Raw genomic sequence first — 16,784 nt, forward strand, 5'->3', positions numbered from 1 at the left:
ATAAAATAAAGTAAAATAAAATGAAATAAATAAAATAAAATAAAATAAGATGCATTGTTGGCCTCAAATAGTTTAAAATAGTCATTAATTCCACAAACATTTATTGAGGGTTTATTTTGTATCAGACACTGTACTAAACATCAGACACAGATAAATAAAGCACCGTCCCTGCCTTTAAGGAATCATGTTATATTCAGAAACTGAATAACCAATGGCTTTGTTGACTCACTTTACTTCTATGGCACCAAGAATTTCCTTCAGTTTTATTTTTCACAAAATTAATTTGTCAGTTGACGACTCCACACAAGTTTAGCATCTGGCCATGTTGATCATATGACTCATAGGTTGGATTAGAAGAAAATAGAATGTCTGAGTGGATAGAGTAATTGCTGCCATGAAGCCTGTTAATTTTCTTCCAATGTAGAGGCAAAAGTCATTATTAAATGACAACATGAACAACCTGAGTCAAGAGCCAGACCACTGAGGGTGGTCTGGGCCATGATAGGGTTTTGGACTCTATCATAAGAGCTATGGGAGGACTTAAGGTGGAGGCCTAACCAATGGAGTCCCTCATAACTGGATAGATGTTTGAAAGATAACTCTGCCTGACGTGTTGGCATCACAGGAACCTCCCTTCTTAACCACGTACAAAATTTTGCACTGTGATGTCCTCAATGTGATCTCTAGGGACGGATTGCTTACCTCTGCCACCCTTTATCAAGTCCCTTAGTGGCATATGGAGGTGGATCATGCACGGGGGAGGGAATGGGTTGTACGATGGAGGTGGAGAGACAAGTTGCAACCCTCACTGGGAGTCACTCTTCCCCTCATACTTCCTGTGCCTCAAGCAGTATTGATCTTCTTTCAGCTTCTCAAAGGAGCCGATCTCCTAATCATCTCAGGGCTGGTTATAGCCTGTTGACCCTGGCTGACACTCCTGAGCACCCTTCACCTCTTGTCCTCTCCCGACACTCACGTAGCTACCCTATGCAAAATGCTATGTCCTATGTATATGTGGTATATGCTCTATGTTACTTACTATACTCTACATACCATACGCTATACACTACATACTACATATTATATACAGTATATATTGCATACCATATATTTCCTTCATAGCATGGCATTTATCACTATCCATTAGTATATATTAATGTTTCTTCCTATCTGGTTAAATATCCTTCTCCAGTAAAAATCTTGAGTAGGTTAGAAACCACACCTGTATTGTTTTCCATTGCACATCTGGTGTCACATAAATATTTCTCAAAGTTGAATAATAAATGATGATCGTTTGGAAGAAATTAATTTGGGGATTTCTGAACGGAGGGAGTATGGATTGATGGAAAACTGGGGAAAGTAATCGTTTGAGCAGAAATATAAAGGCAGAAATAAGCACCTAAGAGGTGACATCTAAACTTTTTTTGTTTTTTTATTTTAATCAGAATAAAATTAAATCTACCTTTGTGAAACACTTTCCCTAAGAATAGCCACATGCCACGGTCTTCCTTCCCTGTCATAGTTAAGGCTCTGAAACTGCTCTTGGAAGAGTTACTGTGTGAAGGTGACTTTCAAAAGTCTTTCTTGATGAACAGAAAAGCCACTCCAGGAAAGAGGCCATTCTGTGTAAGGTATTTTGAGAGTTAGAGTTTGTTCTATTGAGTATTTTGGCTGTTGCTGTTTGGACTCCTGTCCTCCGAATAGAAATTATTTCAAGATATTTACCTCAGGAGTAAGAATATATATTTATCTGAAATAAAACAATTTCATCAGGGAATATGAACAAATGAAGGAAAATTCAACAAATTAATCTAGGAGATTATTCCTAAAGAAATTACCTTTAGTAATGCTTTTAGATTAGTCATTTTACTATATTTCATAAATGGTTTTAGGTACAAGTTAATACTTTGCAATTTTCTCTATCAGACGTCTTAGATTCCTATTCTCTACTTATATATCTTCTTCAGACTTTGAGATATATGAAATAAATTTTCGATATTACCCTAGAAAATTACTGAAGAAAACCTTTATCTTATCTGTATTTCATCTGTTTGCTCAAAGAATGTAATTTGGAATATTATTTCATAATCAAGAAGAAGGCATAATTCTGGGCATAGACAAATCTCTTCAGGACAAAACTGATTATTACTCAGGTTGCTCTGATGGATCTTTCTCAAAATGGAAAAATTACTTATTACCAGTAACATTGAATGGAAAATTTGTCAGCACAGCAGGTTGACATTAGCTGTGAATATTCCTGGATCTTTTGGCCCTGCCCTTCTCACTGAAATGTGATGTTTCCCACATTGTATTCTGTAGGGCTCAGAGACAGTCACCAATTTTTTTTAAGTTTATTTCTTTTATTTTGAAATAAAGCATGGAGCATAGAACCTGATATAGGGCTCAATCTCACAAACCACGAGATCATGACCTAAACCGAAACCAAGAGTGGGACACATAACTAACTGAGCCGTCTAGGTGCCCTGACAGTCAGCAATTTTAAAAAACTGGATCCCTGCTCAAATAAATTTAGGCATTTCCAGATACCAAGGGAATGGGTGAAATAGAAAAAGGGGATGAAAAGGAACAAATTTCCAGTTAAAAACTAAATAAGTCACAGAGATGAAAAGGGAATATAATTAATATTGTAATAACGTTGTCTGGTGACAGATGGTGACGACATGTATCCTGGTGAGCACTGAGCAGTGTGAAGAGTTGTTGAATCATTGTGCTGTACACCTGAGATAAATGGGACATTGTATGCCAACTACTCCAATAACACATATTTTAAATAGATAAGTAAGTCCTAGGGATGTAATGTAAAATATGACTGTAGTTATATACTTGTCCATGGCATATTTCAAAGGTGTTAAGAGTAAATTCTGAGACTTCTCATCATAAGGAACTTTTTTTTTTCTTTTTCTCTCTCCTTTTTTTTTAACCTATGAACTTATTGTGGCAAACATTTCACAATATAGGTAAAGTGAAATCTTAAACATACACAATGCCATATGCCAATTATATGTTAATAAAACTGAGGTAGGGGCACCTGAGCGGCTCAGTTGGTTAAGTGTCCAACTTTGGCTCAAGTGATGAGCTTGTGGTTCATGAATTTGAGCTTCACATCAGGCTCTCTGCTGTCAGCATAGAGCTTGCTTCAGATCCTCTGTCCTCCTCCATCTCTGCTCTTCTCCCACTTGTGTTCTCTCTCTCTCTCTCTCTCTCTCTCTCTCTCTCTCTCTAAAAAGTAAACATTAAAAACCTGGGTAAAAAATACCATATTGTATACTTAAAAATTTTCCAGTAGGGTAGATCTTCCCTTAAATGTTCTTGACCTTAAAGAAAAAAACAAAGAGGGGCGCCTGGGTGGCTCAGTAGGTTAAGCGTCTGGCTTCAGCTCAGGTCACGAACTCACAGTTTGTGGGTTCGAGCCCCATGTCAGGTTCTGTGCTGACAGCTCAAAGCCTGGAGCCTGCTTCACATTCTGTGTCTCCCTCTCTCTCTGATCCTCCCCTGCTCATGCTGTATCTCTCTGTCTCTCAAAAATAAATTTAAAAAAAAAAACATTAAGAAAAAAACAAAGAATGAACAAATAAATGAATGAGTGAGAGGAAACTTTAGGTAATGGGAATGTTTATGGCTTTGATTGCATTGATGGTTTCATAGGTGACTATCTCCCAACTTATCAAGCTGTATCACTAAATATGTACAACTGGCTTTAGTATGAGTCATATACTTGGAAAGCTCTAAAAGAAAAAAGATTAGAAGATTGAGGATGAATGATAATTTAGAAAAATATCAAATGACATAACTTGTAGTTAAAAGAAGGTGATACCCTTAATCTGGGCCTCAACCCCAGCTTTTATAAAGCAAGGGGTGCGGTGGTTGCACTCACAGGGTAGTATCTAAAGTGGCACCCTCTGCACACCAGAGGGTCTCTGCTAGTTAATCTAGGTGGAGCCCTCTGTGCACCACTCTAGGGAAGATCAGAAGGAGACTTCCCGCATTCTGGGAAGGACGTACATTAACCTCCACCGGGCCTGGAGCACACGGCCCCATGAGGGAGGTCACTGCGTGGGCATGAATAGGGCAAAGGACCAAAGATGGGGTCAGTGTTGTTCACACTCCTCCATCTCTCCTGCTTAGTTACACAGTAGAAATCAGTCAAAATTTGCAGAAAGCCAGTTATGTGCCACAAGAGCAGTAGGCAGAGGAAACAATGACAAATTCACTCTCTGCTGCTGAGGAACATTCAGTTTAGTGTGGGTGACAGACCTGTAAACCTAAGTTACTCACATGGAATGAGTACTAAAATACCTTAAAATTCTTTCTGTCATATTCTCTTACCCTCACATAAATTTTTTCATTTTAACCTTGAAAGTAAGTTCTTCATGACATTTTAAAAAGAAATTTATTATCCTATTGCTTTAAAAGTGGAATTAATTTTTTTACCTACATCAGTAACTGCTGTTATGTTGCTTTGTAATTTGAGCAGTAAATAAATTTCTTTATTCAGTGTCAAATTTTTGGAAACAATTGACTTGTGATTCAAAGAAAATATATTTCACTTGGACTGTAGATGTTCTCCAAGTAAAATATACACATTTATAAACTAACATCTGGTTCAATTTATTTTAAAAGTTAAACGAAAAATGTCAAAGTGAAAACTTGTTTTTGGTCAATAAACATTGTGAAGAATCAGACTGTAGTCATTGTAAGAAAGATATATTTACATAATTTTTTAAATTGGTTAACAATGACTAAATATTGGTGTCATTAGCTTAAAATAGATTATTAAAACTCTAAGATGTTTTATAAAAACCACATGGTAAACACAAAAATAAAGCATATAGAAAATACATAACAGACAATGAGAAAGGAAATAAAACATATCATTACAAAATCAATGAAATACAAAGTGGATAGCAAAATAAGAAAAGATGGACAAAGGGCTACAGGATAGACTGAAAGTAATAAATAGAAATAGTAAGTCCTTCTCCATCAAGAATTACTATAAATGTAAATGGATTAAACTTCCCAATCAAAAGGCTTAGAGTAGCTGAATGGATTTTAAAAATCCAGCTACCTGCTCTCTATAAGAAACTCACTTTAGGTTTAAGGATGTATATGAAGGGATGGAAAAATATATTCCATATAACTGGTAACCAAATGAGAACAGGGACAGCTATATTGATATCACACAAACTACACTATAAGTCAAAACTGTCACAAGAGACAAAGGGCATTATATAATGATAAAAGAGTCAATACCCTAGGAAGATAAACCAGGATTTTAAAAAGTATGCACCCAACATCAGAGCTCCTAAATATATATAATATTGACAAACTGAAGGATAGACAGTAGTTCAATAATAGTAGAGACTTTAATACTCCACATTCAATAATAAAAATAACATCCAGACAGAAAAATCAATAAAGAAATAGTATACTTAAATAACACTGTACACCAAATGAACCTAACAGACATATACAGAATATCCTACCCAAAAGAAGCAGAACATACAGTCTTCTTAAGAAAATTGCACATGGAACATTCTCCAGGATAGACCATATATTGGGCCACAAAAGGAGTCTCAATGTATTTTAGAAGACTGAAACCATATTGAACATATTTTCCAACCACTGTAGGATGAAACTAGAAATTAATAGTAAGAAAAAAAACTAGAAAATATGTGTCCACATATATGTGGGCATTAAAAACACACTGTCTGACAACTAATGGACTAAACAAAAAAAAACAAAGGGAAATTATACAATATCTTGAAACAAATGAAAACAAAAACACAGCATACCCAAACTATGGGATGGAGCAAAAGCAATAGTAAGAGAGAAGTTTATAATTGTAAGCACCTACACTAAGAAAAAGAAGATCTCAAATAAACTAACTTTACACCTCAAAGGACTAGAAAAATCACAAGCTAAGCTCAAAGTTAGCAGAAGAAAGAATATAATAAAGATTAGAGCAGAAATAAAATCGGGACCAAAGAAACAATAGAAATATCAACATAGCTAAGAAGTGATTTTTGAAAAAGTAACGAGAATGACAAACCCTCAGGCTAGGAAAAAGAGAGAAATGATTCAAACAAATAAAGTCAGAAATGAAAGAGAAGATATTAAAATTTATGTCACAGAAATAAACAGGATCATAAGTTACTGTAAATAATTATATGCCAATAAATTGGATAACCTAGAAGAAATGGGTACATTCCTAGAAACATAAACCCTAGCTAGGCTAAATCATGAAGGAAGAGAAAATCTGAACATACCTATAATTAGTAAGAAATTTGAATCAGTGGAGTGCCTGAGTGGCTCAGTTGGTTAGGTGTCTGAATTCAGCTCAGGACATGATCTCACAGTTTGTGAGTTTGAGCCCATCAGTGGGCTCTGTGCTGAGAGCTCAGAGCCTGGAACCTGATTTCAGTTCTGTGTCTCCCTCTCTCTCTCTGTCCTTCCGCTACTCACACTGTCTTTCTCTGTCTCTCAAAAAATGAACACATGTTAAAAAAATTGCATCAGTAATCAAAACAAAACAAAAACAAACAAACAAACACAGAAAAAGACCACATATCCTCACGGGTCGGCTCTACCAAAGATTTAAGAATTAACACCAATTCTCAATCTCTTCCAAAATATGAAAAAGGAGGGAATATTTCCAAACTTATTCTATAAGTCCAGAATTACTATGATATCAAAGCCAAAACAAAGATATTACTAGAAAAGAAAAATACAATTATTCCTGATTAACATAGAGACAAAATCCTCAGCACAATACTAGCAAACAAACACATGAAAAGAAGCATAAACCATTGCCAAATGGAATTTATCCCTCAAATGGAAGGATGCTTCAATATGAAAACCAGTTAATGTGATACACCACATTTCAAATCCAGGGCTGTTTGGCAAGAAAAGGAAATAAAAAGCATCCAAATGGGAAAGACAGAAGTAAAATTATCTCTGTTTGCAGATGACATATTTTATATGTTGAAAACCTTAAGAATCACACACACACACACACACACACACACACAAAACTGTTAGAACTAATAAATGAATTGAGTAAAATTGTAGAATATAAAATTGACATACAAATATTAGTAAAGTTTCTAGTCACTAATACCAAATTATCTGAAAAGATAACCAGAGGGGGGAAACTCTGCTATTTTTATTGTTATTATTACTCTTTACATATGTATTCATATATATTTATTTATCTATTTATACTAGTATTGAAAAGATAAAAATAAATTTAGGAATAAATTTAGCCAAAGAGGTGAAAGACTTGTATTCTAAAATCTACAAAACACTGGTGAAAGAAATTGAAGAAGATAGAAATAAATGGAAAGACACCATGTGTTCATGGATTGGAAGACTTAATGTTTTTAAAATGTCTATACTAGTGTACCAAGACACCCTCTGCATCCCACATTTATCTGGAGTACATGGCAGCCACCTTCTCCATTCTTTAATCTCTCAACCTCGCCACCACTGTATTGCCAAGATGCTGTTTGCCATCTGGCTGACTCTGGACAAGCTGGGTGTGAAGGGGAAGTGGACAGTCATGAGTGGACTTAATGTCCCTATGAAGAACCAGATAAGAACCAACCAGAGAATCAAGGCTACCATCTCAAGTGTCAAATTCTGCTTGGACAATGGGGCTAAGTCTGTTCTTATGAGCCATTTGGGCCAGCATGATGATGTCCCCATGCCCGACAAGTACTCTTTGGAGCCAGACACTACAGGACTCAAATCTTCACTGGGCAAAGATGTTTTGTTCTTGAAGAACTATGCCGGCCCAGAAGTGGAGAAACCTTGTGCTGACCCAGCTTCCGGGTCTGTCATTTTGCTGGAGAACCTCTACTTGTATGTGGAGGAAGAAGGGAAAGGAAAAGATGCTTCTGGGGAAAAGGTTAAAGCTGAACCAGCCAGAATAGAAGCCTTCCAAGCCTCACTTCCCAAACTAGGACGTCTATGTCAATGATGCTTTTGGCACTACTCACAGCTCCATGGTAGGAGTCAGTATGATACAGAAGGCCAGACACTTCTTGATGAAGAAAGACCTGTGCTACTTCGCAAGGCCTTGGAGAGCCCAGACTGATCCTTCGTGGCCCTCCTAGACAGAGCTGAAGTTGCAGGCAATATCAAAATGATCAGCAATATACTAGACAAAGTCAATGAGATGATTATTGGTGGTGGAAAGACTTTTCTTTCCTTAAGGTGCTCAGCAATATGGAGATTGGCTCTTCTCTGTATGAAGAAGGAGGCAAGATCATTAATGTCCTGGTGTCTAAAGCTGAGAAGAACAGGGTGAAAATCACTGTGTCTGTTGACTTTGTTACTGCTGAGAAGTTTGATGAGAATGTCAAGACTGGCCCAGCCACTGTGGCCTCTGGCATGCCTGCTGGTGGCATGGGCTTGGACTGTGGTTCTGAGAGGAGGGAGAAGTATGCTGAGGCAGTTGCTCAGGCTAAGCCGATTGGGTGGAATGGACCTGTGGGCATATTCGAAGGGGAAACTTTTGGCCAAGGGACCAAAACCCTAATAGATGAGATGGTGAAAGCCACTTCCAGGGGATGCTTCACCATCATAGGAGGTGGAGACCCTGCCCTTTACTGTGCCAAATGGAACCCAGAGGATAAGGTCAGCCATGTAGCACTATGGGGGTGGTGCCAGTTTAGAGCTCCTGGAAGGCAAAGTCCTTCCTAGGGTTGGTGCTCTCAGAAGGGTTTAATACTTTCCTGCCTTTTGGTTCCTGTAAACAGCCCCTAAATCAACATAGAACTTGCTGCATCTCCACTTGGCATTAACTAAATCTTCCCTTGTGTCAAGATTCAGCGAGCCGCCAGAGATGCAGCGCCAGGAACATTTAAGCAGTTGCACAGTATCTCAGCTCCTCTTTACTGCACCCTGTTTTTTGCCTACATTCTTCAAGATATCATTTGAATTTCTTTGTGACTTATAATCACTTAATGATTATGCATCCTAGAGTGCATATATTTCTATTTTGCCTTTTTAAAGAAAATGAGGTATGTTAGCTTTTCTTTTTGAAGTAGCTTATTCTGATTAACTTTGTCCTTGTTTCACTACTCAGCATGGAAATAAGATGAAATTTCAATTGTAGATGGATAGGGAGACAACGTTGGTGATCTATTAAATAAATAAAATAAAATGTCCATACCACTAAAGCAATCTACAAACTTAATGCCATCTCTATCAAAATGCCAACTACATTTCTTAATAAATTTTTTAATGTTTATTCATTTTTGAAATAAAGAGACAGCTCATGAGTGGAAGAGGGGCAGAGAGAGAGGGAGATACAGCATCCAAAGCAGGCTCCAGGCTCCAAGCTGTCAGCACAGATCCCAATATGGGGCTTGAACTCACAAACCGTGAGATCCTGACCTGAGCTGAAGTAAGTTACTTAACTAACTAAGCCACCCAGATGCCCCAGCAATCATATTTTTTACAGAAATAGAAAAAATATTAAAATTCATATGAAATTACAAAAGACTGAATAGTCAAGCAATCTTGAGAAACTAAAACAAAGATGGAGGTATCATACTTTGGGGTTTTAAAACATATTACAAAACTATAATGATTAAAACAGTATGGTACTTACATAAAGATAGAATATAGACCAATGTAACAGAATAGAAAGCTGGAAATAAATCCACAGATACAGTCAATTGAGATTCAACAAGGGTACCAAAAACACACAATGAGGAAAGGATAGTCTTTTCAACAAGCACCATAGGAAAAAGTGGATATCTACAAGCAAAAAAAAAAAAAAAATGAAATTGGATCTTTATCTTATACCATACACAAAAATCAATTCAAAATTAAAGATTTTAACATGAGGTCTGAGACTGTAACACTCCAATAAGAAAACATAGGGGAAAAGCTTCATGACATTGGGCTTGATAATGATCTTGTGGATTTGACACCAAAAGCAAAGGCACAAAGCAAAATAAACAATTGGGACTACAGTTGACCCTGAACAACATGGGTTTTAACTTGATCTGTGTGAGGTGTTTTATACACAGATTTTTTACAGTATGGGATTGTACATGTAATTTCTCTTATGATATTATTAATATTTTCTTTTCTCTGGCTAATTTTATTATAAGAATATAGTATATAATATATATAACATACAAAATATATATTAATCAATTATTTATATTATCAGTAAGGCTTCCAGTCAATAGTAGCCCCTTAGAAGTTAATCTTTTGGGGAGTCAAAAATTATACATGGATTCTCAACTGGACAGGGGTTAGGTGCTCCTCAAACCTCCCACTGCTATTCAAGGGTCAACTGCACATCAGACTAAAAAGCTTCTGTGCAGCAATTGAAACCATCAGCCATATGAAAAGACAACCTACAAAATGGTAGAAAATATTTGCAAGTTCTATATCTGATAAAGGGTTAATATCCAAACTATATAAGGAATTCCTACAACTCAATAGCAAAGTAACAGCTCAATTTAAAATATGGGCAAAGGTCTTCACTGACATTTCTTCAAAGAAGACACACAATGGCAACAGCTATACAAAAAGATGTTCAATGGCACTAATCATCAGAAAAATACAAATCAAAATACAAATAAAAACCACAGAGACATGTCACCTCATACCTGTTAGGATGCCTACTATTAAAAAATTAAATAAATATAACATGTGTTAGAGAGAATATCGCAAAATTGAACCCCTTGCATGCTGTTGATGAGAATGTGAAATTGGCAACTGCTATGGAAAACAGTATGGAGTTTCATCAGAAGGTTAAAAATAGAATTTTACTCACTTCTGGCAATCTCACTTCTTAGTATTTATCCAAAAGAATTGAAATTAGAATCCCAAAGAGATATTTGCACTCTCGTGTTCATTGCAGAATTATTCACAATAGCCAAGTTGTAGAAACAACTTAAATGTTCATCCACAGATGAGTGGATAAAGAAAAAATGATCAATACACATGATGGACATTAATTAGCCTACAAAAGAAGGAAACCCTGCTGTAGGCAACAACACGGATGAACCTTGAGGACTTTATGCTATGTCAAATAAGCTAGTCACAGAAAGACAAATATTGCATGCTTTCACTTATACGAGGTATCCAAAACAATCAAATCCATTGAAGCAGAGAGTAGAATGGTGGTTGCCAGGAGCTACATGAGGGGAAGGAAGGGAGGTGCTGTCCAATGGTTAGAAAGCTTCAGTGTTGCAAGTTGAATAAGCCCTAGAGGTCCGCTCTACATTATGCTTCTAGTTAACAATACTGTATTGTGCACTTAAAAATTTGAGAGGGTAGATCTCATGTTAGGCACTGTTACCACAATTTTTAAGAAAGGAATGAACAACCAAATGTCTTTATAAATTTTCCATGAGATCCCAGAGTGCCAGCCTCGTGGTTACCCTCTCTCATACAAAGTGAATTTTCCTGGATGGCAAATAATCTGGGAAGAATTTGGTATCTAGAAAGTTCACAGACCCTTTACATGCTTTCTAATACTCTGTCATAACCTTCTGATTATCACTTGAATTTTATTTGATAGTCTCTCACTGAGTCTTTCAGTTACTGAAAAACATGGAAATATGAACTTAAAAGGTTCACTTACAAAAATAAAGTTCAAATTCTTTTAGTATTCCCTAGTCCCCTGTCCTGACTTTGGATTTTGAATAGCTCCTTTGCTTATTGAAAGCCTCTATTCCTCTTTTCCTGAAAAAAGAAATCCTCTCCTATCTTTGACTCCATGTTTTTCTCTCCATTACCTCCTGAGTCAGTAGGAAAATATCCCGTGGGGATCTTTAGTGACCTTTTTAGGTTTTCTTTTTGGCTTTCATATTTGGTCATCTGTATTAGGTTGGGAACCCTCAAAACAAGACTTCTGTCAGAGTATAATATTTATATAGTTCTGTTTTATAGATTTTTACAGATTTCATTCCCTTGTATTTATCTAACATTATGTCAATACTTATGCTGCCTTAGATTATTCCAAAGGGAGGTCTGTGTGAAAGTAGGAAAGAAAATCTTTATCATGGAATGTATTTGCTGTGTCTCTTTATATACTGCATGCAAATACCAGTGTCAGCAGGAAAACAAAGCATTTGTCATATATACTGGGCTCTACTATGGTTTTCTTTAGACCACAGAAGATGACATATGGACATAAGTGACCCTGGAAGTGATTTTTGTACTTCTCTGAAGAGTAGTTTATCTAGGTGTGTCCATGCATCCTCACCTTATCTGAGGCAGAGCTACAAATCCAGTTTCATGGTTAAATTAGCAGGTAATCCCTCTGTTTGAAAGCTTTGAAATGGTGCATATCCTTCAGAGGAATCTGATTATGCCAGACCCCCAAGGTTCCCGCTTCAGTGCACAAGGGCTTAACTCAAAAACAACTGACTCAACCGGGGAATGCCAGTACTGGGAAACAGCCCTATGACTCTTTTGTTGTGATACATCCCAATGCATATGAACAACAGAAATGCAATTGGATCACTTGCACACTTGTATTCTGAAATGAGCTGTTGAGCCTAGATTTAGCTTTTCCTCCACCAGATTCCCCATCTTAATAAACAGCTCCTTCATCTTTCATTTGACTCCTTCCTCAGCACTCTCCTCATCTATCCAGTAAAACATCTGCACAGTAATTTACTTCTGAAAAACCTTCTGATGTATCTACATCTGGCCATGTCATTCCTAGTGGAAGCCCATTCTGTCTTTCCACAAGTTACTGAAATAGGCAGTGAACGCTTCAGCCTATTTTTCATATGTCTTCCTTACTCCTTGTCTATACTCTGCCTGAATAAACTTTACATTTTTTTGGAAATATTGTAACTGTACAAAAAATAGATAATATAGAAAACATTGTGTACCCAATAGCCAGTTTGAAGGGGGGGGGGTTAAATAGACACAGTTGAATTTTACCCTGTACCCTTCTCCATGTGTTCTCCACTTTTCTTCTCTGGAAGTAAACACTCTCATGAATGTGGAATTTATCAGAATGTTCTTTCAGTAGAGTAAATCTTGTCATGTTGTCTGTTCAACCCTTCAGTGTGTTTCCATTACTTTTAGTCCCCAAACTGTGCCGTGACTGACATGGCCTCTTGTGGGCTGTTGCTGTTCCCTGGCTGCCTCTCTCCAGCCTCATCACACATCATTCTCTGTGAGGTCAGGGGAGGCCCTCTCCCTATTCTAGCTGCCTAGTATAACCAGGCTCAATAATACTCAAACATACTAAGCGTTCAATAATTATTAGCAAATTGGATGAATACATGAGTGACCGCCAGACACTGTGTTGAGATTCCAGCATGCAAAAGTTCTGTCCCCTGTCCTCTAGGGTGTGCAACAGATGATAAGAGAGAAGACCAAACCAAGGGGTGGATGTGAAAATAAACAATTGTAAACCAGTGAGGTTGACACCTATAGTAGAAGTTGGGTTGAGCATAGGGATGGAACACCAAGGGGTGTAATCAGATCTTCTGGGGTTGGAGAGGATAAAAGACGGCTTCACACAAGAGGAGACGTTTAAATTGAAGCTTAAAAAATGAATAGGATTTTTCAGGGTACAGAAGGAAGAATGCATCTTTCAGGCAGAAGAATGCAGCATGTGAAAAGTGCATAAAATGCATGACACCCACGGAAGCTGGGAGTGTGGAGGAGAAAAGAAGGGGAAGTTCAAGAGCGGGGCGGCGGCCAGACCGGGATGGGCTTTATATATTGAGCTGTGTCATTAGGACCATTCTCATTGTTGAAACCCAGTTTATTACTTCTGCTCAGACACTCTGCCCAGCCAAGCTGAACAACATATACAAAGATGAATAAATTGACCCACCTGCACTTAAAAACTTATCTAATAAGGAGATCAAACATTTCCACAATGCAAATTGTTTTTATACCATTTTTTCCTCAAGTAGAAGTGTCTCTGGCAGGGCAGATTCGTATTAATGAAATTGGGATTTTTTAAAGTACTTTTTGGTAAAGTCATTGGACAGGAGCTTGAATGGCCGCAAACCAGAGGCCAGCATGTCACTAATGCCTGTGACTCACTCTTGCAGTGGGACCATGTTATGGTATCTAGTCTTTAAAAAGCACCACAGTCACAGAACCTACCAAGGCTGTAACAGCCACCTGAGTGGCTGTGGGGACCCATGTTCACGTGATTTTAACTCCCACCTTTTGCAGGATGGTATGGGGTTAGTGGGGAATCTGTGCTCACCTTCAACTCAAGGTCAGCGGTGAGTGGATACTCGTTGGGATATTTCAGCCTCTGTGGGTGACGATAGGAGATAACCATTTCTTTAGCTTAAGAATGGTCATCTTTCTTAATAACATATAAATACTCCTGAGAGTGAATAACATGGTAAAGATTGTATCCCATTCACACAGTAGCACCTAAAAATTTGTCAAATCTCTCATGAGAGAAGGTTTAAATATGAGGGAGAGAGCTAATTGCCATTGTATATCTACATAGGGTTTCTGGCAATGCCAATGCATGGAAAAGGAAATGTGGAAGCCTGAACAATGAACCCTCATAAAATTTATGCCCCCTCATGCCTCCTGCATCCCAAATTCATGCAAAGGTTAAAATGTTATTAAATTTTATTTTAAATAATTTAAAGAGGCATTCCTTTAGCACTGGTGTCTGATTGAATACAGCCTTGTCCCTGGCTTCGTTGAGCTTCGGGTACATAAACGAGGTGCACTCTTATGGCCGGGTTATGTCATTGAGGCCGGATGCTATCTGCAGCCCCCTTTACTGCTGCACTCACACACTGTTCAGGAAACTTCAAATGAATGTCCAGGGAAAGAATTCCTCATGTCATCCTTTCAGTTCTGGTTAGTCTGAAGCAGTTACACAAAAGTGTATTTGAGATACAGGCTCTTGCTGTTCTTCCACAAAGACTAATATCTGAGAAAACCAGGTTATCAATTATAGTATAGCCTCCATGCTTTCCCACAGTCCCCTTTGAGAAGTGCCTCTTTTCAACCTAAGATATTATAGTTTTGCCCCCTTGAGCCTTTTTGTCAGATATAAATATGGTGATGGGGGAGAAATATCTAAAAATCTCGTTTATTTTCCCTGGGAGGCAATAAAATGTTGTACTTGCACTTGGAAGGTCGTTTTTGTTACTGGTCACACCAGTTACTTAAGGGTGGGTTTGCAGGCCGCCTTTTCTCTCTGGGGTTGTCCCAGAGCTGTGGTTCTACTGTCTGTCCTCTGTTTGCCACCTGCGCATTTCTGTCTCTTCCCAGTTCTGGTCAAAGGCACTGTGAACTGAGAAGTTAAATGAGCCTTTTTTGTGAATATCATTTCCTACTGTTTTACTTAGGTTGGATAATCAGATGTTAAGGTTTAATTGAAGTGCATGTGTTGAGAAAGAGATGGGAAAAATGGCGTCTCTAAATGAAGTTTCAAGAGAAGTAAGATGTTCAGGTAGCTACTGGTTGATGGCTTGACAGAAGCTTCTCTATTCCTCTCAAAGGTATGGAGAGAGTTCTTTATAAATAAGAAGAAATAGAAAGGAGAAACAACCAGAAGTGTGATTCATCAGCAGTGACATTTCTTCTAAATGTTTTACCAAATATTTTTTCAGGCTTGTAAAATACCTTTGTGATAGTTATTTTAGTTAGATTCTGAATTCTCTTTCTTTCATGTTCTATAGATTTCAAGTTATCATCTAGATATCTATTTTACGATAAGCTGATTGTTTTCTGCATTAAACCAATATACAATATATTGCCAGTGAAGAAGAAATAAAAGTTATAATGATTGGAAAGGAAAAACATTGCCATTATTTTCTAATGATATGATTGTCAATAAAGGAAAGCACCCCAAAAATGTGCAGACAAATTATTAGAATTAGTTCCGGAGCTAAAGATTGCTAAATATAAAATCGTATACAAAGGTAATTTTCTGAATGCCGCCACAAGCTGTTATAAAATATGATTGAAACTAAAGTTTTTAATAATAATATCTTCAAAAAAGACTAAGTAAATTGGAATAAATCTAAAAATGATATACAACACATTTTTGAGAAAATGAATTCAAAACAATTTAAGATATCTAGATTGCCTAAATAAATATGTATGCCATGTTTGCACGTTGGAAGACCCAAAATCAAAAGGAGTGAATTCCTCCTACACTTACTTAAACTTTCAGTGCAGGGGCACCTGGGTGGCTCAGTCGGTTAAGCCTCCGACTTCGGCTCAGGTCAGATCTCACGTTCGTGGGTTCGAGCCCCGCCCCGCGTCAGGCTCTGTGCTGACAGCTAGCTCAGAGCCTGGAGCCTGCTTCCTGTTCTGTGTCTCCTTCTCTCTCTGCCCCTCCCCCTCTCATGCTCTGTCTCTCTCTGTATCAAAATAAATAAAACATTAAAAAATTTAATAAAAATAATAAATAAACTTTCAGTGCAGTTTCAGTCACATTCCAACACCTTTATTTTACTTGTGTGAGTGTGTGTGTGTGTGTGTGTGTGTGTGTGTGTGTGTATCTTGATAAACTAATTCAGAAGTATGAAAGAGTGAAAGGCTAAAGATTATTACATATTCTTTTTTATTTTTTAATGTTGAATTATTTTTGAGAAGGAGACAAAGCTGGAGTGGGGGAGGGGCATAGAGAGAGAGAGAGAGAGAAAGAGGGAGGGAGAAACAGAATCTGAAGCAGCTTCAAGTCTGGCTCTGTGCTGGGCCCGCAGCCTGCTTAAGATTCTCTCTCTCTCTCTCTCTCTCTCTCTCTCTCTCTCTCTCTCTCTCTCCCTCTCTCT

General features: G+C 37.5%; 1 protein-coding gene and 1 pseudogene across 1 annotated transcript in view; both read left to right on the forward strand.

The window, feature by feature from the left end:
* The window catches only part of PLXDC2 (plexin domain containing 2), a 438,555-nt gene that overhangs the window by 274,339 nt on the left and 147,432 nt on the right, over positions 1-16,784 (forward strand). The gene's annotated exons all lie outside the window — the stretch shown is intronic.
* Positions 7,544-8,749, forward strand: LOC115304267 (annotated as a pseudogene).

Source organism: Suricata suricatta, chromosome 10, assembly GCF_006229205.1.
Source record: "Suricata suricatta isolate VVHF042 chromosome 10, meerkat_22Aug2017_6uvM2_HiC, whole genome shotgun sequence".
Classification (NCBI taxonomy): Eukaryota; Metazoa; Chordata; class Mammalia; order Carnivora; family Herpestidae; genus Suricata; species Suricata suricatta.